Raw genomic sequence first — 25,556 nt, forward strand, 5'->3', positions numbered from 1 at the left:
CTCCATTTCCCTTCTTGCTTGACCTCCTCTTCCCTGCTGTGTTTTTGTGACGATCACCTGACCGCCGGCCAACAGAACAGTGCAGCGGCTCTCCCTGTCTGTCTGCCCGTTGCTGCTAAGCTCCTTTACATCACGCCTTGATCACCAGCCATGCAAAGAGGATTTATGCCGCGGAGCACGCAGCACCGTATCTGCTGAGCCGCCGGGACTCGCCCGCCGGGGAGCCCTGTGCGTTTTCAGCAAACACGGGCTATAAAGCAAAGCCTTCATTACACTTTTGGCAACAGTCCCACTAAATGCCATATGGACAAGTATGCCTCCCTCCAGTCGATTACTTTACATCTTCTCCTTTGCTTTGCTCTGTACGTTTGGACACCGGAGGAATCGGTGTCTTGGTTTTTACTTGAGTTACACAAATCTACCACCGCCTCCTGCTTCAACGTTTCCTTTATATACGTCTAAGGACAAACGCTTTAATCTGTGTGCATGAATGCAGCAGGGTCAACATGTTCTAAGCTGACATGGTGTGAAGAATATAATCCCCCCCAAACATTGATGGCGTCTCGTTAAGTTAGCTGGGTGAATTCCAGTTGCGTTTGATGTGACTATTGTTCCTCTTTCCCTTTCCTGTCCCAGCGGTGTTAGCAATGTCGCCCCCCCGCCTCCCCACCGGCCCCCTCCCTCCCCAAGGCCCGCCTCGTCTCCACCAGCTTCCCTCCCTGCTCAGCTCTAATAAGATGGAACCTACCCAATAAGCAAAGCCCTGTCATTCCCTGGCTGCCGGGACATCCCTGTCTCAGCCACGACTGGCAGCTTGCAGACAGACGTGGCCGACGAACAAATGTTCCCCTGATGGGAGCAGCTGACAACCTGCGGCTTTACACAGTCATGACTTTACTGTGGCAGTTTTGTATTGGGTTTAGTTAGAAGCTTATACTCATCAAAGTACAAAAACTAACCCACTAATCCATGTAAATATGTACAAATGCATTACAAACAAACGTCTACAGGCATTAAGGGGTTGAAAAAGTGCTTCTGAGAGGGAAACAAGGAAGCAAAGAGCGAAAGTATGAATGTGGTGAATTAATGATGCCTTACTCACAGTGCAGAGAACAGAATGGCTTCTACTGTGAAGCGACAACGGCCTCTAAATTTGGACATTTTAAACTTCTTATTGTAGGACGAGTTTTAAGGGCAAAGAACTGCAGCTGCTGTTCTTATTGCAGAAAACTGAGCAAAGTAAACGGCAACAGACACCCAGCAAACACGTAACTCAGATAGAGTAATGGAATGAACAGGAGCATGTCCTTCTGCTGTCCTTGGAACAGAGTAGAATTACTGCCCCGAGCAAAACTGCTGCCGATAACTATTGATCCATTCATTCACACAGCTCCCGTACACTTCTCACTCTTTACTTAGTGACTGAGCTTCGATAATATACAGTACATGCCCATATCTAACATTAGAGAGTCCTCAGTTGTGATACGAGGTGTCATGCTGTGGTCACGTTCACTGGTGGATGCGTCCCTGCGCACTAGCCCAGCTTTCGTCAAGATTATAGGAGGCAGGAGAGCCAAGCGAAGGTCGAGAGCAAGTGGTTCATCTGGTCCAGGCGTAGAAAGGGGCTGCTGGGTTAAGTGTAGATGAAAGGACCAAACGCAGAGGAGGAGGAGGAGGAGGAGGAGGAGGACAGGGATGGTGGCTCGAATGCCCCATCACAGACAGACTGTGAGGAAGGGAGCACAATACAGAAACTAGGGAAAGTACTGGAGGATGTGTCTCACATTTACCAGATTCTTAAAGCCAATGCACGCACACACACGCGTACGCACACACACTTCAAAATAAGGCACTGGTGTGGGGTCTCCTATTGCAAGATGATGATGATGCAATAATGAGGAATCAGCATGATAAAAGAAGCTACTAGAATGTTTACCTGAATGAAAATCACCACACACACACACACACACACACAGGAAGAGATGGAGAGAAAGAGGTGTGTCTGTGTCAACACGGTCTACGGCCTCCTCTTCGCGTCCGTCCTGCTCTCCTTCCCAAACTACATTTACCACCGCACACCCCCCCACCCCCCCCACCCCCCCACAGCTCCTCCCCTGCTTCTTCCTGCCTCCTCCCTTGCCGTCTCCCCCCCCTCTCTCACTCCTGCTCACCAGCTGTTCTAACAAAGAGCCTCCTGCCACAGTTTGGGCTCTGCTGCAGTAAAGCTCCGGCGCATCAGCAGCATCAACACAAAGTTTACCGGCTGCCCCTGTCAAAATGCCGAGCTCAGGCGGCGACACACATGCACTTTAACTGGCATGTGTTAAGTCTATTTGGGGTTGGAATAAACAGTGAGGCGGAAAACGACACCGACCGACGGCACAATGGCCCAATAAGAGGACAGCAGGCCAATACACACGCCAATACGCACAGATCTTTGATTTGTGAAAGAAAGTACTGAGATTTGATGATGTTGCAATTTCCTCTTTTCCGATGTTTAGTCGTGCCAGTGAATCAGTGTGTGTGTGTGTGTGTGACACCAGAGCCCTGGCACTGACACATCTAAATGGAATGCAGCCATTATTGATGCTACTTACCCCTATGGTGTCCCTTGTTCTTTTCTGTTTTCAAAGCAAGTAAAGGCCGACGCTGAAAGTGCAGGACTGAACCGACGCGTTCACTTCCTTTGTTTGCGAGTATGTGCATGGAATTGTTTCGTTTGAACTGTAAAGTCTTGCATTGTGACAGCACCAAAGTGTCCGTCGAGCTTGACTCCATGCAGAGTAGAGATCAGGAGAGCGGTTTGGATGTTTTGAGGCTTTCTTTCCACTGTGGAAAGACTGTTGGCGTACATTATGTGACATATTATAAAGCCTGACTGAAGCTGACCACAGGTGCTGTTCTCTGTGTAAGGAATCGCCAACTTCTAACAATCCTCTATGAACCCTACACAAGCTTTGTATGTGTGATAAAAAAACAATAAAACTATGTTAACACTACTTTATCCATAAAAGCATTCAGACAGCAGTGATTAGCAGCATTATATGGTTACACAACCACTAAACGGCGAGAACCATAATCCTACTCATACAAACAGCACAGCTCACGAAGAGGCAGTCTAGCCGGTGGCCGATCTAATCTCGTGTTCATGTAAATCCCTTTTAAAAATTCCATATTATTGAGGCGATACGTGACCCGAGAGTCGCACACTGCAACACTAGCAGGCAGGAGTTGTGATGCCATAACTTGCCGTGGCGAGCACAGCTGACGACATCATCATCACCCTGTCAACACTGCGGACAGACTGAATACGTTTCCTTCCGCTAAAAGGTGATTCGTATTGCGTGTGCCGGCTGGTTTGTTGCCACAAAGCTGTCAAAAGACGGAAAACAGTTTTCCCTCTCCGACTTGTTTTGCTTCTATTTCTAACCAGAAATATTCACCCTGTGACACCCACGCTGATCTAACTCCAAGCTAGAAATATGTATTCTTACAGGAGAAAGATGACATCCCCTCTCTAAATGAGGTCGTTTTAATTCCCACCTTCCCTCGGCTGTGACACAGTGCTGTGAGTAAACAGGACTTTATCATAGCGAGCGTGGCCTGAAAATGGAGGAGCGGCCCCACTGCCACATACACTGCACATACCACAAAGGGGGGGGTCCACGGTGTGCGTCTACAATGCCCCCCTTTGACAATAGCCCCATTGTGCCCACTTACACGCCTGGTGCGACCTGATGGGAGAGGATCGGGGACGAGCAAAATACTGTACTGTTGTTGCTGTAGAAGTGATGGCATTGTAGCCCGACAATGCTATTCTGTTTGGACACACACACACACACACACACACACACACACACAACCCTGGCAAACAAGACAGGGTGTGTTATGCAGCTCATGGGCTTTACTCTATGCACAGAGAGGTAAAGGAGTAGTAGAACTGAGGCCTCAAAGTGAAAGGGCAACAAAAGTGAAAGCAGTGGGGACAAAGGTTGTGTTAAAACACAGCGGTGACCGTCACTGTCAGGGAGGTCAATCCACCATTATGACACCACACACTGCTTTGCAAACAAAGGTCTGCCATAAAAACACCTCGACAATGACAAAGTGAAGCCGATAACGATCCCATACGCTTGTGAATGAAAGGTTTAGGTCTTGATTAAGGCCACCATCTGATACGCTCTTCTTACAAAGCAACTGTATGTTTCCCTGAATCATGCCCCCTTGTGATCTCCATCCTTTATTCCCCCACTCACTCATCCATATGCTGCAACACAATGAGCAGCAGTAAGCACAGAGAGGAGGCTAGAGTTCTCTCTACGCAGCCCGAGACTGAGCGTTCCACTTTTCCCTACATAACACGAGGCTGAGTGTGGAGCACACACACAGACCGCTACTCATTACATTACGACCATTTGGCAGACGCTTTTATCGATTGAGGGTTCGGTGCCTTGCTCACGGGCGCCTCGGCAGGGGCTCGAACCGGCAACCCTCCGGTTCCCAAGCGGAAGCTCTACCCACTGAGCCACTGCCTCCCTACTCACTGCCGCAACACTATTTCTAACGAGTAATCAGCGATTGGGACGATCAATTTTTGACCTCGGAGGCCAGAGTTTACAAACCCCGCTGGCTCCATCCGCCATTGCATCACTGCAGCAGTTGGCCTGTGTGATCACCGGCCCCATGACTCGGCTCTGTCAATCTAACCTGAGCTGATGTTCACTGTGGTCTCTGGATGTCAACACTCGGATTAAAGTCCAACAACCAGATTCAACGATAAGTTAGTGTTTCTGTCGTGCCGACAACGAGTGTGTGTCACAAACATGTTCAACACTCAAGCAAAACCAGCATGCCTGAGAACTAAAGGAGCATTAGATTGATCTTCATACTGTCTCCTTATTAATTCAGCATTGCTACCAAGACGACTGCTTGTTACTGGTAAAATCACACACATATATTTGTTATCATAATGGTTTGCCCTCGTCAGTATTTGCTTGTATCAACAGGTGGTAGCATGTTCTAGTGCTTTAACACATACAGTATGTCCTTCATGATGCTCAACCAGACACAGCACAAGTCTGTAACTACAAACCCAACATGACTTTATATGGAGCACAGACTTGGCCTAGTTCGGTCAGGAATGACAAAGAAACAGTTTATGTTGACAAAGAGTAAAATTAATAGATTTGTTTGTTGTTTGGGTAAATATTCCACAAAACTGAAATGTGTTATCCACTGAATGTATGACTTCTCCATATTCATACAATGTAACAGTGTAACTAATCAATCAGTCTAATCAGTCTGGATAGATTTGAGATAACAAGACACTCAACAAACACTGACATGTCTCTGTAATGACAGTCACAGGATGAGAGCATGCCTGGGCCTGACTCACTGTAGGCACTAACGAATGAACACAAGGCCAAATTGCGTCAAGATGATCGCGTACACAACCTCCTCTCAGTCAGAGAACAGCAGCCGCAGAGTAATTACAGATAATTCAGGACAAACTTTCCTGCATGAAAGTGTGGGAGACCCGGTCAAAGCCGAGGCAGCAGGATCCGTTAGGTGACTGGTGGAAGCGTGCAGAGATTCCTTGACTGAATGCACCACAGTCACTCTGATCCAATCTGTCTGTGTATGGCAGGAGTCTCAGGAATGTTGTACATAAATCAGACATTAGCAACTACCTGAAGACAGTCAGAGGAGTGGAGTGTGATAGGCTGAGTGGTTATTACAACATCTGATACAACAGCCAAACAACCACTCACATTGTTGGCGCTGTTTGAGATAAATGTTTAGGCCTGCCTTCTTTTCTGGGGCTGTGTATCTACTGGTGGGATTGCATTACAATCAAATGTTTCAAGTATGTTGTTCTGCTGCGTCTACATACTTGTGGGGGGAGTTTCCCCTTCTTCTATAACACAATAGTGCACCAGCTATACCTTTGACAGACTGGACAAAACATGTTGCATGGAGACAGAATTGACTGGTGGATTGAATTGTTACACACCTCTGTTTAACACAATTTAAGTCAGCCTGATTTTAGATGGCGGGTCAAGTTTGTTATGCAAGTCCACACTCCATAGGAATGAGGTTCATGACATCGTAGTGAGAGGTAGACTACTCCAACCGGTTTTTACCTACAGTCAATCTATCATGACAGATTACGGATGCGTTCTATAGGAGGGCCGCCTGTGTTTCCAGTGTGCTGCCTCAGGCTGCACAGGCAGGCAGGCATGCAGCAGCAGTGATCCTCCCTCTTTGTTGTGAGGGTCAACAGCTGAGACGAGCTGCTGATCTGCAGCCAGCTCAGCTAATTTCCAGGAGAGCCTGTCACCTAACGATTTTAGCAGCTATTCCTGCAACCTGCAAGCATCTTTTACAGAAAGCAAGCAGATAGAAAGCTGAGCACCCGATCCCATTCAATCCAACAACTTTTCCTATTTAGCACTCCCGTAACCACGCCCATGAGGCTGGGATGTTATGCACGTTAGCCCGGTGGTGTAATAGAGTGTTAGTAGCAGTTATTCTGCATGTGTCCTGACAAACTAACAAAGCAACATCTGGCCACATCAGTGAAGAGGCGCTCCCACGCCCTGATGCGTCTGCCCGCGTATCGCCGGTAACAAAGGTGACGCAAGCTTTGCGGCTAACCGGCTAATGTTAGCCACAGAGCCAAATACACCAATGAAAACAGGCCGAAGCATAACGACTCTAACGCATCTTACGTCTGCTGCGGCGTATCAACAGGTTTGCCAACGCTCAGGTCGAATCATATCCAAGTCATTAGCAGTCATTAACTCGCCGCAAATCCACATCGTTTTACGGAGCTGTTATCCGGTTACCAATGTTATGGCTAACTGCTCTATCAGACAAACACGTCCGCGGGCTTAAAATGAGGTTGAGGCTCACCCGAAAGTGAGATTCCGAGTCCCAGGTGAACCCGGGAGCGCCTCCTGAGATCAAATCCGCCGTGTCATGGGTGTGTTTCTGCGGCCAGAGATGTGGGGAGAGGATTATCTGCTGGTAACTCCGTCGTCCCACACTGAGGAAAAAGGGAATGCAGGAATGTGACGTACAGTCCGGTTTGCTGGCAGCGCTGACACGTGCGCCCCCAGTGGTGCATTCTGGGAAATGGAGGTCTTAGCATAAACACTGGCATAGTAACGTTACATTCGTTCAACCCAGTTTTGACTGTAATTAACATTAAATTGATGATATTGAAAAACATTTGAGACAATGATGAAATGAAAAATACAATTCAAATGTGACAAAAATTCCATTTATTATAAATATATATATATTTTAAAATAGAACTACAAAATAATTGCGATGCAAGCATAACGTGGCAATAAACAAACACATCCGCTTCGTGCACAACAACTGATAATCAGTGTTATTTGAATATGAAGATGGCATATTTACTCCCTCATTCTTTTGGTCAACATTTTGTCCGGAGGTTCTAAACTATTTAAGTACTGCTATAGGATATCACGATTTCTTCCCCTTTATTAATTTTAAATGATCAATTATGGTTGCCTTCTGCTATTTAGCATGGCTTGTAACAGAGAGTTTGGTTTGGCACGAGGATCAATTGATGCGAATGGGGCAAATCTGATAATATTGAAAAAGAATCTTGGGGAAATAAAATCTGAAAAAAAAAGCCAGGACCAATTAATGCGAAGTTGATAAAATTTGGTTATACTGAATCATGGGGTAACTCTCAGTAATAATTCTAGTTAGTAGTAACGGTCTGTTTCTTAGTAGTAATTATAATTGCACTGTAGGTAAATGGCAGAAACTCTGCTCTGGTGAAGTACAATGACACATTCAGCAAACTTTGCAAATGAACCTATTCAAATAGTTTGGACTGATACCACTTTCAGCTTTGCATACAACTAAACGCCCTGTTGGATTCTACACTCCAGTGTCTGATTATCCTCAAAACACAAATGACTGCAGATAAGTGAAAACCTGAAAAATAATCTTTTCAGCCTAATTACGACCCCTTGTGGACAATGAGCAGAGTACGCGTAGAGGAACTGAGTGCCCCGGCGTCTGTCTTGGTCTCAAGCATGTTCTGTGTGTTAAGATGCCGGTGCATGTTTGTGTACATGTTTATAAATAATACATGACATGACCAAACCTTAAAAAAACAGGAAGGCTGACAGACATATGCAGTTGCCGACAGACAAGCAGGCAGAGGAGACAGACAGACGAGGCTGGAAGTGGACAAACGGACAGCTGGGTGAAAATCCTGAGTCCCTCACTGCTCCAGGTGGCCCCAGAATATGTTACTCACCACAGTCGGAAACTAATTAACTACCACAGCGTTATGGAGGATCCAGCAGGTTACTCGACCCGTTATACACCCCTCCCTCCTGCTTCTGTCTCCTTTTCCTTCTCACTCCCTCACCCAGTTGTCTGTCGGTCATTAGCTAGCCTGTAATTACTTTGTTGTCCTCCTCACATCACAGCATTGCAGCATCGCAGCACCTCAAGTCATCCATCCCTTTCTCTCTGTAGCTCTCTGTGTGTCTCTTCACGTTTTCTTATCTATTGCTTCTACCATGGTTAACCACTTGTTTTCTTGTAAATCTTATCATTCAGACAAATCAGTAGCTCTTTAGAAACACTGATTTGAGGCTGTGAGAAGCTACAAGTTGCAAAACATGGTAGGCTGAAAGTCGTTTGCACTGTTGCCAAGGAAACCATAATGTTGGCCTGCTATATAATTTCAGCAGTCTAAAAATGTTCAACACTTGTTGCAGGGCACGCACTACTTTGAAAAGTTGTTCAGCTTAACTAATCCATTTAGAATGGAAACACGAGTTTCATTTAATATGTTTAACAATAGCATTAACACCCACAGATGAGATAATATTGCATTTTCCCTGTAGAAAAGGAATTGGCAATGCGTTAAGCCAGTCTGTAAAATGTGAGCGAGTGTAATGAGCTCAGTCACAGCAGCCATGTGTAATCCATTTACATGTACAAGTGTACGCCTTGTTACAAATGTGACTGTTTTCTTTATATATAATTAGATATTTGGTTGACTTGTGGATATGCACTGTGAACACAGTCGAGAGGCAAAGGCAGAAATTGGCGTGGATCCTCAGGTTGAGCTGTAAGAAGCCGAGTCTTAACCAGAGGGATGGTACCAAGGCACCAATTAGCAGTGGAGAGGGCGCATGATGATATTTCCGTGTGCTTGTGGCCTGGGCTGCTCCGTCTGTGTGTGTTATAAAAGGCAAAACCATAAACATGGAATTAGACAGTATAGGCCCCAGCACAGGCTCTTTAGGTCACAGACTCTCCCCTCCTGTGGCTTGTGAGAGCAACAGTGTGATATAAACAACACTGACCGGCAAACTGTTATTACTGTATGTGGTGGTTTCATAAAATGTGTGTGTGTGTGAGGGGAAGGGGGGGTGATCGCTCGCACTTGTCAATACGTGGAGTTCATCCGGCCTCGTGGTCCTGATTCAGCGGCCTGCTGCTGCGGTTGTGATCTTTTATTCCCAGGTTGCCTCGTTGCAGGACTTTGGTGTGGGAGAGAGATCAATCTAAACTAGATAGCAAGAAACTAAGTGGGTGGAGGTGACTGAAAAGCTCTTTGTGTAACACACACACGCACACACATGTTAACACAGAGATAAATAAACACACTAAGACTGGCCAGTATTCGATTTGTTGAGTAACAGAATAGCTTTCTAACCAGCAGGTGGGGGCAGCAGACAAATCATGGCTGTTTGGTATGGAGCTGTGCTGTCAAAATGTGCAGGTCAAGTCAAGTCTGTACAACTGTAAATCTGACACAATACCAGTATTACTATAGTGTTACTGTTCCAGTCTGAAATGAATGGAGAATTCAACCGTCTTCTGCAGTTCAGATTTGAAGTACTTGTACCTGACTAGAGTATTTCTACTTTCTACCTTTACAGCAACATACTTTTACTTTAACATGGAAAGAAACTCATGAAATGTTTCTGTAAGGTCTGTACCTAAATGGGTTGTAAATTTTAGACATTTTATGAAAATTTATTGAGTTTAGAATGCTTGTATGCTTGTAAGACTGTGTGAGAAGCACAGAGATGGGCGGTGGGGGGCTGCTCCACTCTCACCCCCCTCTGTCCTGCCCTCAGACACCCGACACTCCCTCTGCTGCTGAGCTGCAGTAGAGCAGGGGCTGTCCGACGAGTGTGTTGACAGCTCTGGGCCGAGTGTTTGTGCCTGTCTGCATGTACGCCGAGCACCCGTTGAGTAGGTGGGTCTGCTGAAAGGGAGTGGGAGAGGTGGGAAAGGGGCAGATGGAACACAGAAGGAAGTTCACCAGTAACACATAGAGAGTGTCGGAAAGTAGAGAGGGATGGAGGGGGGGTGGGGGGGCAGCGGGAAGAGCGAAAGGTAGCAGAGGCGAGACGAAGGAGGAAGATGGCGGTGGCTGGCGTGGGGAAACATGAAGGAAGATTAAGGGAGGAGGAGAGGCGGTAGAAGTGTCAGGCACCAGAGGGACAGAGAGAGAGAGAGAGAGAGAGAGAGAGAGAGAGACAGGGGAGGGGAGGGTGACAGGTAGGGATTTGGAGGGTGGAGGGTGGAGGATTAGGGTTTAGGGGGAGAGGTGGGGGGTGGTTGCTGTGGGGGACGGATATGGAAGGATGTGAGGGAGGGAGGGAGAGAAGGAGAAGCAACCTTTGACCTTCAACCTCTGACCCAAGGCAGATTGGAGTTGTTGTTGAAATTGACTCGCAAAAATGCCACAGTACTTGTTATTAAAAGTCACAATAGATATGGATTTATTTGAGATGATATAAATGTATCTCTTCAAGCTTCATGGCTCAAAGATGGAGGACAAACACTTTACGGATCTGTGTTTTCACGTAACCACAAACCAGAAATGGACACTGCCCAACACGCCGTAATGTGTTTGTTTAAATCTATTAAACCCACTCTGGAAGTCTGAACGTTCCTGACAGATGTCCATGACAAGTTTCCTGAGATCGTGTTCATTTGCGTCAGTCTGCAGGGAGTTTGTTTCACTGAACCAGCTCTCCTTAATATCCATGTGTAACCTGCATTGTGTTTCTGGCAATTGATGAACTCATAGTCAGGATAAAGAGGGATTTATTTGTCTGCATGGGTCAGGAAATAATATTCAGACGGCATACAACAAAACTTGGTCTGCCTGCAGCAGTAGAAGTTCTTTCTGCTCATTTAACACATTTACATTTACACTACAATAAGTATTTAAGCAAGTCATATCTATTTCTTAATGTTTCTAATCTTTATCTAAAAGTATATTAAAACATTCATACATAAAAGAAATTGGACAGCTTGCATACAATTAACAACACTACTTCATCCATTTTAAGTTATGAACCCGTAAAGAAGTAAATACTAAACCCCTGTGGTCATAAATAAGTACTGCATCCCGAACGTAAAAATACATTCTAGAATAGCATGCTATGCTAACTATGCCACGAGTTGAACACACAATACACGCGAACTTTGCATTACATAACAAACAAACACTGTTGGTTAACCTGTATCGGTCAGGAAGTAATATTCAGAGGGTATACAACAAATATCTGGCCCGCCTAAACAAGATAAATGTCGAATTAAAATGTACATCCATACAATGTAAACGTGCTTCAAGCGCAACTGGAAATACAAAATAAAATTAAAAAACATCACACTAATACGATTTAGAGGGGAATTTATCAATAAAACTTGCCCAACTCACCTGCAACAGTGACGTTCTTTCTGCCGCAGGATACCCACATGCAACCAATGCACATAAATTACAAAATAAAAGTCCTGATTCATTTACGTAGGATTTAACACTATATATTATTTATATAACTAAATCATTTATTAATTTCATTTATCAACCCGTTACACATGTACTGATGCACATTATGCTGTCTTATATACGAAAAAGTACTTATGTGGTGCAAGTCATGTGGAGACCAAAGAAAAGTAAGAAGACAAAGCATCTGGAGCTGCTGCCATAGCTGTTACCAACGTTATATGATCATTATTAATTCTCCAAAATCAAAAAGTTTGATGATTTTCCAATATGCAGTAATTAATTCACTGCACTTTTGTTATGCTGAAAAATGTTCTCACACACATCAACACACACACACACACACACACACACACACACACACACACACACACACACATACTGTCTGCTGTCTGTTTACTGATATTCTGCTTTTCTGGCTTTGGCTGTCACTGTGCCAGACGCTGCTGTTGCTCAATGATTTTGATACGAAGTAGCCATAGTATTTTGTTTTTCATTTATTTCCCATGCATCTTTATCTGCATGATATAGATACATGGTTTCATATTAACTCAATCTTTTGTGTGTGTGTGTGTGTGTGTGTGTGTGTGTTGAGTGGGAGGACTCCAACTAGGGGTGTTAAAGCAGAACTCTCTGCCCACTAACTGACCTTGATTGAACTGTGCAATGCGGAGTGATAGCACGAGGTGCCTTAGGGTCAGTGACGGGCGTTAAAATGATCCAGCAGAATGTGTGTGTGTGTGTGTGTGTGTGTGTGTGTGTGTGTGTGTGTGTGTTTGTAAGGGAGCTTGTTTGTGTCATGTCTGGGAGGGGGAAAAAAAGGAGTGTGTCTGGATACACTGCATTTACGCCCAGCCAGACTTCGTCCCACACAAGGCTGAGAGACTGAAGGCTCTACTGGCCCTTTTTTAATTAAATCTCCTCACTTCACTCTCTCTGTCTGTGATGGTTTCAGCCATTTTTTAATTAGGATATTTACAGCTCTCAGCTCCGCTTACAATTAGAGATGCGAAAATGTGCTAAAATATGTTGAAAATGTGCCCCAGAGTCTTCACAGTAGAGAGATGTATTGTTAATTCTAATCAATAATGAATAGTAAAATATGCAGGGATTAAGGGTATAAACTAATATTTAAATACACAAACAAACTAATACTTTTTACCATCATGACCATCATCAGGACTTATGAAAACACTACCTAAATACAGAAGAAAATAGCTAAAGCAAAAGCCGTTTACATTAAAATAAAATGCAATATAGAGAAATAAATTAAAATTGGCACTGACAAACATGATGGCAAAGCAGATATTAATGTTATTATAATATAATAAAATAAGATCACATCTATATTGGTGTGTTGATAGATACACTATGTTTACTTGTACTATGCTTGTTTTTCTTTCATTTAATTTCCACTGAAGTTCAAAATCAGATTTACTTACTTCATATTAACTTAATAAAGGTTTACTGTTCAGCTAACTCTGCATGTTTGTCACAACTCCTTGGCAACCAAATATTGCCAAAAAAAATATTTTGCATTTTTTTTTTAGCAGTCAGATATCCACAGCAGTATGACTCAAAAAAAGAATCATTTAATATCTAAATTCGGCAATAATTGTTTCATTCTCTTGACCAAGCCCTCAAATTCAAAAATAATCACTGGTAACCACTGGTATTGTGAGAGTCTTGGATAATCATGGATATCTAATTCTTGTTTTATGTTTAACTAAATAAATTAAGCTGATTTGGCAGGTTCACTTGCTTGCTGAAGTGGTGGTGTGGACTCTTAATGTAGAGTTGCTATGGTGTTAGCAGTGTCCTTGCATATGGCTTTAGTCACTGAGGTGTAAGGAGTTATTCTTAGATCTGCTTCAGTGTGACAACCACAACTTTATATTGCTTTCTTTAAGGGTGATTAGATTCTTTGAGTTTTGTTCTTGTATTGTTTTCAGTTGGGCTGAAATCGGGCTGGGCTGCAAGTGGTGGAATTAAAACTTGACACCTTATGATGGATTCCTCCTTGAAACTGAAAGACTTAGCTGCTATGATCTCAGTGTAGACAAAAGCTGAAGCACCTGTAGGGTGGGACCCCAAATCTGGGCCCACTAATTCTGACCCTGGAGAGTCGGGTATGTGTGTGAAAGTACGTGTGTGTCTGTCTGTGTGTGTACCATGAATGTGACACTGTCTGCAGTCGGGTTTTGGTCATGTGTTGTCATGGTGAGGGGAAGGTAGGGAATATGCTGTAGCTGTGGTAAAAGATGTGATCGTGATTACAGTGTGTGTGTGAGTGTTTGTTGGGTGGGCGTGTGTAGGTGTGTGTACTCAGGCCGTCATTGATTCACTCCCATAATGCAATTTGCTTTCTGTGTCACATGTGAAACAGGGGACTTGGACGGAGACGATAAAATGCACGCAGGTTTCATAAGGAACAGAGTACACACCGCAATCTAGCTGATTGATGTTTATTGCCAATAATCACTGGTTCCAATAATGTGGACAGTCTGTGTGTGTGTGTGTGTGTGTGTGTGTGTGTGTGTTTGTTTGTGAGGGTGATGGTGACTCATGCTGGAACATGCCTGTGTTTCATATCTAGTTTTGTTGTCCGTCACGTTCTCTGTGTTGGCAGAGGTGGCACTTTCATCATCATCATCATCGTGCACACACACACACACATACACAAACAAACATAGAGGTTTTATTAAATAAAGCAATATATGTATGCAATTATGAACATGCCAGTAAGAGCAAAGGTGGAGATTATGATAATGACGTTTAACTTTGGGGTACTTGTACTCTCAGTATTTCCATTTTGAGACGGGAAATATTGTTTTGGTCCTCATTTCATTTATCTGACTGCAATAGTTACTCTTGGAAATTCAACATACTCAAATTTTCTTGAGCATACAAAGAGTCATTAAGTCAGAAAACATTGTGTCTCTTTGGTAAAAGAAGCCTTGTTGTTAAATATTTTCGACAATTTTAACTTGCAAGTAACATTCAGCTCATCTGAAAGTGAGAAAATTGATATTTACATTATATATGATAATTACAATAATTTTGAGGATTTGTTTTCAGTACTTTTGCCTTTTTTTGTTACTACTTCTTCCACCACAGGTTAAAAAACAAAGAGAGGAAATAATCAGTTCTTCTTTTATAGAGACGTGGTGTCATTACATATGAGCGAAGCCTCCAGGGTTTGAGTGACGTGCTGAACCCTCTCTTCCTCTGAGGCCCTGGTGTGTTTTTAGTAGCAGCTAACCGTGTGGCTGCAGGCCGAGTGGCCGGTGCGGTGCGAAGGCAGCAGTCGAGAGTCCCTATTTCATGACCTGTTTGGGTGAGGAACTCTACTGACACACCACCAGAGTTTGCACACAGACACACACACACACACTCATGCAACGGACACGCCCATGAACGCCCATATCACACGTGCACGGACCTGCTTTGCACATCCAGGGAGAGAATAGCATCATGCAAACATGAATACAGCAATGAGCGAGGAAGTGCACACATCCAACACACTGACGCGCGCGCGCACACACACACACACACACACACACACACACACACACACACACACACACACACACACACACAGTATTTATTCTGAGTGTATCCCTCCCTGATGACCGGTTAGGGTGCGGAGTGCTGCCGGCACAGCAGACCAATCCAAGTCATTCTACAGTTGATTTACTGTCCCACCACCAATCCACTACTGTATAATTACCCAAACACACACACATGCACACACGCACACACGCACGCACGCACGCACGCACGCACGCACGCACGCACGCACGCACGCACGCACGCACGCACGCACGCACGCACGCACGCACGCACAGAGTCCTTCTGCTTAATCGTGCATATCACACCTACACTCCAATACGAATAAAACAAATAGCACTGAAAAATGCAAATACTGATAAAGTTCTTTTGTAGGGTACTTCCGTGTGTGTGTGTGTGTGTGTGTGTGTGTTTTCACTGGTTAAGCCTCTATACTGGGTTTCCTCAACCGTTTTACTATCATAGAGATATAACTGTAATTATCAAATCAGAACTCAAAACAAGCTGCAGCGCTCTGATTTCACTACGTTGAATCTATTTATATTTCCTCACAGTCACAGGAGTCTGGAATCTTTCCCAGCATGCATTTGTGGATAGCGGGAGGAAAACAGCGCGGACAGGTCATCGACTCATCACAGCGTGTATAGACTAGAAAAATGTCATTCCATTCTCACACCTAACTTTTAATCATTCATAACCGACTTGGCGGACAAGTGCAGCTCTGTGTGTGTGTCTGTGTTTTGCTTTTACTAAGGTTACAAAACAGCCGCTGTAATTTTGCCCTTACCCCTGTCTGCTCGCCTGCCCGCCTGCCCGCCCGCCTGCTTGCCTGCCTGCCCCGGTCTGATTTGTCACTCTCAAACCTGCAATTGTATTCAAGGCCAAATATAGGGGTGGGAATGCTAGGGTGGGCTGTCTATGTGTCACACAACAAAGCTTCACACAAGGGTGTAGCCCTCTCCCTTACATCCTCCCACCTAACCGCCCGGCATGGCCAAGTTGTTTGCATGGAAATGTGTCTGTGCGCGCGTATGTGTGTGTGTGTGTGTGTGTGTGTGCACTGAGGTCCAAGCTCCCCACCCTCCTCTCCTCTGGCGGAGCAGAGAGATTACTCCCTCCCTCACATGCTTTATTTGGAGCTCAGTTTCTCAGAGATTGGCTCTCCTGTCACTCCTTCTGTCTGACCTTCAACGTCTCCGTTTTTATCTTTCCTCCCCTTTATCTGCATCTTCCTCTTTGTCTGAACCCCCCCTGATTTTTCCCCTCATGCCGCCTGCCTGTGTAACTTCCTTTTTTAGGTGTTTATGTATTATATTTTCCACCTGCACTTTTTAATACAGACTTACAAAGCAAAGTTACAGAAAATATCTTAAATGCCTTTTTAACTTTGGGTTTGAGGAGCGAGCAGCTTTTTCATTGGCATGTGATTTGTACAAAGTTACAAGCTGTCGTGGGGCATGAATCGGTAGTTCCCTATTATTACATGGTACAAAAAAATGACTGGCCTTTAATGTTGAGAGATGGAAAGGGAGATGATTATGGTTCATATGCCAGGGCATCCCGATTATACAGCCGCAGAAACCCATGCTGAGTCACGGAGGTCAAGATAGGATGTGAATAAAAGTCACATTCACACACACACACACACACACACACACACACACACACACACACACACACACACACACACACTCATACACAGAGCATTGGGACAGACTCAAACACTGTCATTTATATCCGCCAGAACATGAATCTCTTTTAGCTTCTCACATAAACTATTTTGCATCATTTAACTACATGATTTACAAAAACAGTGATTACATTTGCCTTTTGCTTGTGATAATACACTTTCTTTTATTTTTTTCTTTATTTTTATTACACAGAGCTGAGCTGAACTGGGATTTTAAATATATAATCTAATCATAATAATGCTTAAAGTTTATTAAGATTCTAAAAATAATAGTCAACAACATTTACGACAACAACAACAACAACAACACTACTACTACTACTAGCAACAATAATTATACAGGTTATAATTATAACACTAATGAAAGTAGAAAAAGTAATAAGAATACAAGTTGTAATGTGTGATTTTTACTATTTTTTGATTTGATTTTCAGTGTTGGTAAAGAGAATTAGTCATTTCTTTATAACATTGTATGTAAAAAAAAAACATAGAATGCTGCAGCACCATACCACAAAAAATAAAAGTATGGATTAGTAACCATGCACATGTTGTATGAAGTTACTGCTAATATCATCTACCAGGCTGAAGAAGTGGTATAATCTACAACATACTGTATGTTATAACACTAAACATGTTTTCTATCCTTCTTCCTTTGTCCCCATTAAGAACTTCTGGTTTCGTTGTTTGACATGCAAATGACCAATAATCTTTTTATTTTGAAAGGATTCAGAAAAGCAAAGCTGAAATCACTGCTCGTCTCTCAGCACAGCCGGCAGGTCACGGCTCAGCTCAAAGCTCCCTGCTCCACACAATGAGCCATCAGAATAATTTGTCTGCCGAGCAGGGTGGCACATGGCGCGCCCCACGCTCAAATGCCCCTCTGCCCCATGATCAAACTCCTGAAATATGCAGTGTGTGTGACAGCAGCTACACCTGTGACTCACCTGTGTATGTCCGCACCCTGAGATACCCATGATCCATCACTCCCCCTTAAAACCCATCCTGCACATGCATGCACACACACACAAACACACACACACACACACACACACACACACACACACCAGCAACACCACTGAGGGGAAAAGAGGGGGGTCAGTCTGGGCCGAGGTGCAAGACGCCACCTGCGTGCTTTAATTTTCACCTCCCCCACTATGACCCTCTACAACTGGTGACACAAGCGACGCCCTGCTGCCAGTCTCTCCTGTTCTCTCCTCTGTCTCCTTCCCTGACTGCCCCCCTCTCTCCTTTCTAATCTTCTCTCACCTTCTTTTTCTCCTCTTGTCACATATAACAGTGTCCTCTGGAAAAAAAATGGATGGAAATCTTTACTTTCCCAATGTGCGTACGTGCGTGCGTGCGGCCGAACAATGTGCGTCTACGTCGTGGTTCAGGACAGCAAAGGGATGTGACAAAAAGGACAGCAGCTGCAAAACATTGACAGGATTATGAGAGACAAAGACGCCATCTTTTCCTCTTTCATCCTAGCTCCAGCCCTTTGCTCCACCCTTCCACTTGCGGAGCGACTAGGATAGTGAATATGCAGATTGATTGGCTCCATATTTTAAACATTTACTTTGAATTCACAGCTGGGTGTGTCCATCACATTGCTCCCCTTTGGATTTACACTTTTTTTTTGCATCAGACACATATTTGCCTTTCCTTTTATGTGCCTTGTTTTATATAAAGTACATTCCTTTACACATGCCCACATGTGAACGTTGATTAATACGTCTAAGTGCAGGTACAGTATGTTCGCTTCAGTGTGTGTTTGTATCTCACAATAGTCATGCAATGGGGATCTATGTGTGTGTGTGTGTGTGTGGTGTGTGCGTGAGCATGTGTGTGTGTGCGTCTCATCAGCTGATGAGGTGTTTACTAGGTTCTGTCTGTAGCCTGGAGGGAGCCTAAGCACACTCTTGTCCCAGCTAGCACACACCAGAGTAATTGGCCTTTTCACACTGCATAAGCTTCATTACCTGCACCCACATTTGCAATGCAGAATGTAATGTGCACACGTCGCGTATGGAAGGAATGCATAAACAGTATTGGATCAGTTCCTTTTGGGGAGGGTTTTGGGTGTGGGGCTCATACCCGATGATTTCAGGGGGCCCACTAACTGCGGCAAAATGTCTCCCACATTCGTCATTAGGCCTGTGGAGGTTCTAATGATTCAGGTTTCAAATTCTTCTGTACGTTTCAGGATGTGTTTATTATATATTACCAATGAGGAAGCCAGGCCATTATCCAGTCAGTCGGAGCGGAGAGTCTAACCTGTCTTTCCAAAGCCTAAAAACTGTGGGGAAGTGACGAAACTGGTATAAATAACTGATTCTGCTATATCAGTACTGGCGTCTAAAGTAACTGCATCACCGGATTAGAAGGAGAAAAAGTGTTGTGTGTGTAAATATATATATATACATAACACCCAACCTGATCTTTGACCTTTAACATTTAAACAGGGCTCTTCTGTGCGTGTCCTTCCATTCAGTGAAGAAGTTTGAGTTTCAGCAGATTTTTCAAACTTTTATTTTCCTAACCTTTTACATTTTACAAAACTGAAAGAACTTGCAATGCGATGCTGCTGGAGCAATAGGTTAATATTTACACTCCTAAAATTGAATCCTTTCATTTTCAAAAGTACAAATGTTTTACAACTTTATCCTGGTATGACTGTTTAGCTATACAGTTATAATTATTCCTAACATTACAGCCCAAATATCCAGGGTTATTAAATCAATATTGGGACCTTTGTAGCTACAATTCTGACCTATTTGTCCTGATTGAAGTGGAAAAAAAAATAAATCTGAATTAAAGTTAAATAGAATAAAATATAAAATGGAATGAATTAAAAAAAATACAAATTAATGTGGGAAACAACAGAAAAATCTAAAACGCACTAATATACAAATCTGCACAACCCAGCATCTATTATCTCGGTCTCAGACTAAACATCCTCCTCTACAGTTCTTTTGGCAGTGCTGAAGCTCAGACCTTTGAAGGACGTACAGACTGTTTTGAACCGTCTAACTATGTCATTAATTCCAGTCTCTATCTGAAAATTTCCAGCTTGGAAGTCAAACAGGTTCATGGAAATGAAAACTAATTGAGTAGAAATAATTGAAGAGTAATGCCGGGTGAGCGGCTTAAAGAAAAAAAAGACAGTGGCAGCATGTAGCTTCTGTGCGTGTTCACTTTAAGAGTTTTCGCACAAAAACAATGCTATGCAATTAACACTACTGATCTACTAACACTACCGAGCTCTTATTTTGAAGGAAAAAAATGACAACGACATATGAAAGGTGCATATATGGCTGCTAATAGGCAATTGGTGTGGGCAGGAGTCGAAGCCTGTGCTATTTTCGTCTTCCTGGGGAAGCAAGTGAGGCTAAACAGCTGGACTGTGAGCCAGGCGGAAGCACGGTAATGGTCATTGTCTCCCGGGGGTCAAACCTCGAGGTCACAGTCACCAGGCCGAGCTTTCTGCTTCTCAGCTCAGGCAGGAAAGGCGTCGGAAGGGGAGGGGCGGTCGGACAGTGGGGTGGAACGATGAGGACATGGAAAGAGAGAAGGGAAAATCACTTTGGACAATTCTGGCCCCCTCTGTCTCTATTCACCTGCTTGGAGACACCCACACACATTCATACGCACGTGCGCACACACACACACACACACACACTGATCAGTTGCTTACAATGCTTACAAGTCACATCCAAGAGGAAACAAAGGGTAAGCGCTCCTGCATCACCATGGCGATAACCCTGATTAGTAATACCATGCACCATGGCAACCACTGAAATGTCCCACAGCCACATAACACACTCCTGATCAATTTCTCCAAGTGGGCCTTTGAAATGTGGTCCAGAGTGAGGGACAGTTGGCGGTGTGTGTGTGTGTGTGTGTGTGTGTGTGTGTGTGTGTGTGTGTGTGTGTGTGTGTGTGTGTCAATCATAAGGATGACTTCAAAATGCCAGCACGTCAAACATTTTGACAAACCTACATCTAAAAGTAAAGCAAAAAATATTTCACATTTAATATTTGAAATGGCAATTACTATGAAGCTTTGGTTGAGGAGTCTGAACCAGTACAGAGTAGAAGTGGGACCAATGAAAAGACCCATTGTACCATCCTAACCTTTCTACCTCACACATCGCCACTGAGAACAGAATAAAACGCTAATTAAACTAATACACACACACACACACACAGACACACACACACACACACACACACACACACAATTCATACTTTGCTCTTTGCAATCTAAAGGGGCCATCACACACTCACTGTGTGTGACTCAGACATGAAGTGGAGAGACTCACCTCGTCGACCCACATTACTGACCCAGAATCTTTGGTGTTGTCGTATCTATCTGAGAAAAAACTACATACGCAGCAAAACAAGCAATAGAGGAAGAAACGCTATCTTGTCTTTCTGAGAACATCACAATCTGTGGCTGGTTTTTGGACGTCCTGGTACAAAGCTCAGGTTAGGACTGACTGAGTTTCTCTGTGTGGTTCAGGGACTTTGTGCTCGTACAACAATCACTGCGCCTCCACCCACTCATCTATTGTCGTGTTAAAGTTTAGGGAAGGCATGAGACACAGATGGCTCGGTGGCCTCATCGCCGACGATGACGAGTCAGCTGAGGACGCGCGGCGGCCTGTCATGCATCAAAATGTGTGATAATGCTGTCAGAGCCGGGAGAGTCTAATGAGGATGCAGATTCTTGAAGGATCCACCTGAGACAGCCATCAGTAGCCAACAAGCTCATACTGAAAAACAACAACAACATGACAATTTAATTCTGATAATGTGAGAGTGATTCTTGTTCTTTTTTGTACCTGATTCCCTCAATTACTCCAATCAAATCACAGTCTGCACCAAAACCAATACAGTGGGTTTACTGGGGAGACATGTGCTCAGTTTTGACATTGTTTATGTACATTTTGTTGTGGTTTTGAAACTGTTCTTCATTCATATATATTTGCTTGTTTGATTATTAACTCATCCTATTTATAGTAATTCAAATAAATGAACTGAAATGTAATATTTAAGCACGCTACGTTTAATGATAGTTTGGGGGGTTTTCGTCTTGCATAAAAAACAATATATGAACTGCATAATGTGAACTTTAAAAGTTCTCAATGTGTAAAGTTTGTAAAGATTTGTGTGTTATTTTAGGCGTCTTAGGTGAAAGGTGGAGTAGTGTGATGTATGAAGAATCTTATACCGAGATGTGTGTAAAAACAAAAAACAATAAGTCGCATCACTTCAACAACAAAGAAATAATGCTAATCTAGATATTCTTTTAAAGGATTTAAACTTTTAACTTGCATTGGCGCAGTAATCCGGTTGATCATCTGTATCAGGGGCTTTCTTCAAGGTCGAAAATATAAATGTTACTAATTAGTCCTGCATTTGTGTGTGTGTGTGTGTGTGTGTGTGTGTGTGTGTGTGTGTGTGTGTGTGTGTGTGAGCTGTCAACACATCTGGGGACACATTTTGAACTACACATACCAGTTGGCTGGGGACGACTTGTCAAAATCAATGCTGTCCAAAGTCCAAATTCAACCCCACAAAATTGCCAAAAATCTGGATCCAAATGTATTGTTTCCCAACGTCTGTGTGTGTGTGTGTCTGTGTGTGTGTGTGTGTGTGTGTGTGTGTGTGTGTGTGTGTGTCTGTGTGTGTGTGCGCGCGTGTGTGTGTGTGCGTGTGTGTGTGTGTGCATGTGTGTGTGAGCAGGAACTTGTCAGAGTGTGTGGGGTGTTTGTGGTATATAATGGCAGAGCGAGAGGCCCAGGTAGGTTTGGTGGTCCCAGCGTGGCTTTTGTGCCGTCGGCCAGAGGCTGATGCCCAAGGATGTAAGCTGATTAGAGCTCGTTCACACTACACAACACATCACACACACACACACATACACACACACACACCTGCCTGCCTGTCTGCCTGACCAGAGTGGAGAGAAAGTAGGAAATACACGAGTGAAACTGACATAACGTGACAAACGCATGACAATAACTGATCCAAAATATTTACAATAACGTGGCATTATTTAGGCTCAGCTCTACAAAACTTTCCAGATTTCAGAATAACATAACAACATGCAAATCAAGGGTAGAAAATGCAGAATTACACATAAATGAATGAAAGATTATCAAATATAGATAGATGCAAGTGATGCTGTCCCTCTTTTAGCCTTTAAAGCAAATTTTGCCCAGTTTGACGAGACCTTTGACAGATATTTTCCCATCATTCCTGGCAGCCAGTAAACAGTACTGTGCCTCAGTTGTCCCACTAAGCGTTCTACTGGCTTTATTATTGCAGCGTCACCCCAGTGTTCCCATCATCTAGGCTCTCTTATCTCCAGTTCACCATTCATCTGTGGAATTACTCACAGCTCAGCCCATCAGCTGTGTACACGGGCCACAGCTCTTTCCCATGATGCCCCTTTCCTTCCTCTGCCCTGAGCTTCTTCCTGTTCACTTCGGAGTTTTGCTTTCTTCGCAGCCCCCCCTCTCCTCACACACACACACACACACACACACACGGCCCATTCTCACCTCCTCTGTTTCACTTTAATATCTTTCTCCCTCTCTGCACGATTCCAAATTATAATCCATTTATGTCACTTGGGTTGTTTAGCATCACGCCGGCCCAATTACAACCGAACCCGGGCTTGTAAACAAAAGTCACATGCTATCAAAAGTGGCTTGTTTATTGGACGGTTTCATCATCCACGTTATCCCCTCCAAATTGCGGATTTTGGTAGCTTGAGGAACGAGGCGAGTCAAAACACATCCAATGCCGGTGTTGTAATTGACATTATTCTGGTCATCATGGCAGTTGAGAACACATGATGAAATAGCCAAATATGGGCGTATCAACTACCAGGGTCTGTCTCCTTCAACACATCAAACTCTATGGAATAAATGTTCAACCAACCAAGCTCCAAGATGCTATCAGATAACATCAGATGATGTTGTTATTTGTCAAAGTTTTCATTATATTATCGGCTGTTTGATTTGTTTGTATGGTGCATTCAAGGACACTCAGAAAAAAACGGATATTTTTCTAAATGAGATCTTTGCTCTTTTAACAACCCCATTGTTCGCTTGCTTATTATTCATGCTCGCTTTGTTACCTTGTTAACACAATGTTGTTGTTTTTTGCTAAAGTACAAAATGATTAACCCTTCATATTTCTAAAATATTTCAAAGTGACCCGACCTGCATCTGTCCGCTAATTAGTACATTAACAACTGACCTTAATTAGCATTTGCACGAATAACAGAGGTGAAAATTAAATGTTATTTGATGTAACAGATCTTTAATGAGTTTTTTCCTTAATGAGTTTTATCCTTGAGCAAATTGGTAGAATGTGACAAGGAGAAAAAGACATCTCGCTCTGAACCTGCACATCCTCCGTGTGTGAGAGCAGTGTGTGTCCTGCCACATATAGGAATAACTTCTGTTTCAGACAGAGCACCGAAATAGCAAATTTGCGTCACATAACCTTGTAATTGTGGCACATTTAGGCGCACATGCCTTATAGTTTGTTCTTGACTTATTCCATGTATAGTCAAATCTTATGGTGTTTATTCTGTGTTTGTGTGTTAATATTGTATTAGAGAGTCTTTTAGTTGTGAGCATTCTAGTCTTCCAAACCAACTGTACAAAGGGATAATACAACCAGAGAGTATCATCAGCTGGTTTCTGCAGCTGGAAAGGATCCTAAAAACCAAGCTTCATCACCAACACCTGATGAATAGTCAGTTTGAGGAGCGTTTGCCAGTGATCAGCTTCTTAAACACATCATCGGAGAGCAACCTGTCATGTTGGCAATGATTACAGATCCCTCTTGCATGATGGCCAAAACCTGGATAGTGTGTAGGCATGAGTAAACGTAGTGTAGGATAATTTTTTCACAGTTTGGTTTGCAGCCTCTGAAGCATCCTCATTTCCCCCAAATTCTCTGATTGCATTTAACTGGATAGGTTTTTAAAGAATACACACACCCTGCAGTGAAACAAACACACTGTGTCCTCCGTTTGCATGATTGTGGCCAACATTGTTTGTGTTCCTCTTTATCATATGGATGGAAGTTTAACTAAATCTGTGTAAATCTAAATATAGCAATACTAGTTTGTAGATTTGTGAATTTGTGATTTGTTGTAGTCCGTGTAGTTTAACTTTAGTACTGCAAAAGCTGCTACATATGAAAATGTACACGATGCCCCAAGTGTTGATGAAGCTCACTGATGACCCGGTAATGTCAGATAGTCATGATCCTGCTGTAGTACTCGTATCCTCATTACAATATAGTATAACACAGGGTATCCGATTGAGGTAACTTGAGGGCACAATACACATGCTTCTTCCAGTATTGAATAGAATGTTAAAATGGATCCATCACGTGTAGTCGTCTTTGTAAAAATAACTGAAACTTGCTTTAAGAAAACCACCAATTATGCTAAGCATA

The 25,556-nt window shown here is 43.4% G+C and overlaps 1 protein-coding gene across 1 annotated transcript in view; it reads right to left on the reverse strand.

The window, feature by feature from the left end:
• ctif (CBP80/20-dependent translation initiation factor) overlaps window positions 1–7,083 on the reverse strand; it is a 38,860-nt gene extending 31,777 nt beyond the window's left edge. The window contains exon 1 of the mRNA XM_076163996.1: window positions 6,916–7,083. The gene's annotated coding sequence lies outside the window, so the exon portion shown is untranslated. The remainder of the gene's footprint in view (window positions 1–6,915) is intronic.
• Between the last annotated feature and the right edge of the window lie 18,473 nt (window positions 7,084–25,556).

The sequence above is a fragment of the Genypterus blacodes genome, unplaced genomic scaffold (genome assembly GCF_046128005.1).
Source record: "Genypterus blacodes isolate CSIRO-AG114 ecotype Tasmania unplaced genomic scaffold, CSIRO-AGI_Gbla_v1 ptg000133l_1, whole genome shotgun sequence".
Classification (NCBI taxonomy): Eukaryota; Metazoa; Chordata; class Actinopteri; order Ophidiiformes; family Ophidiidae; genus Genypterus; species Genypterus blacodes.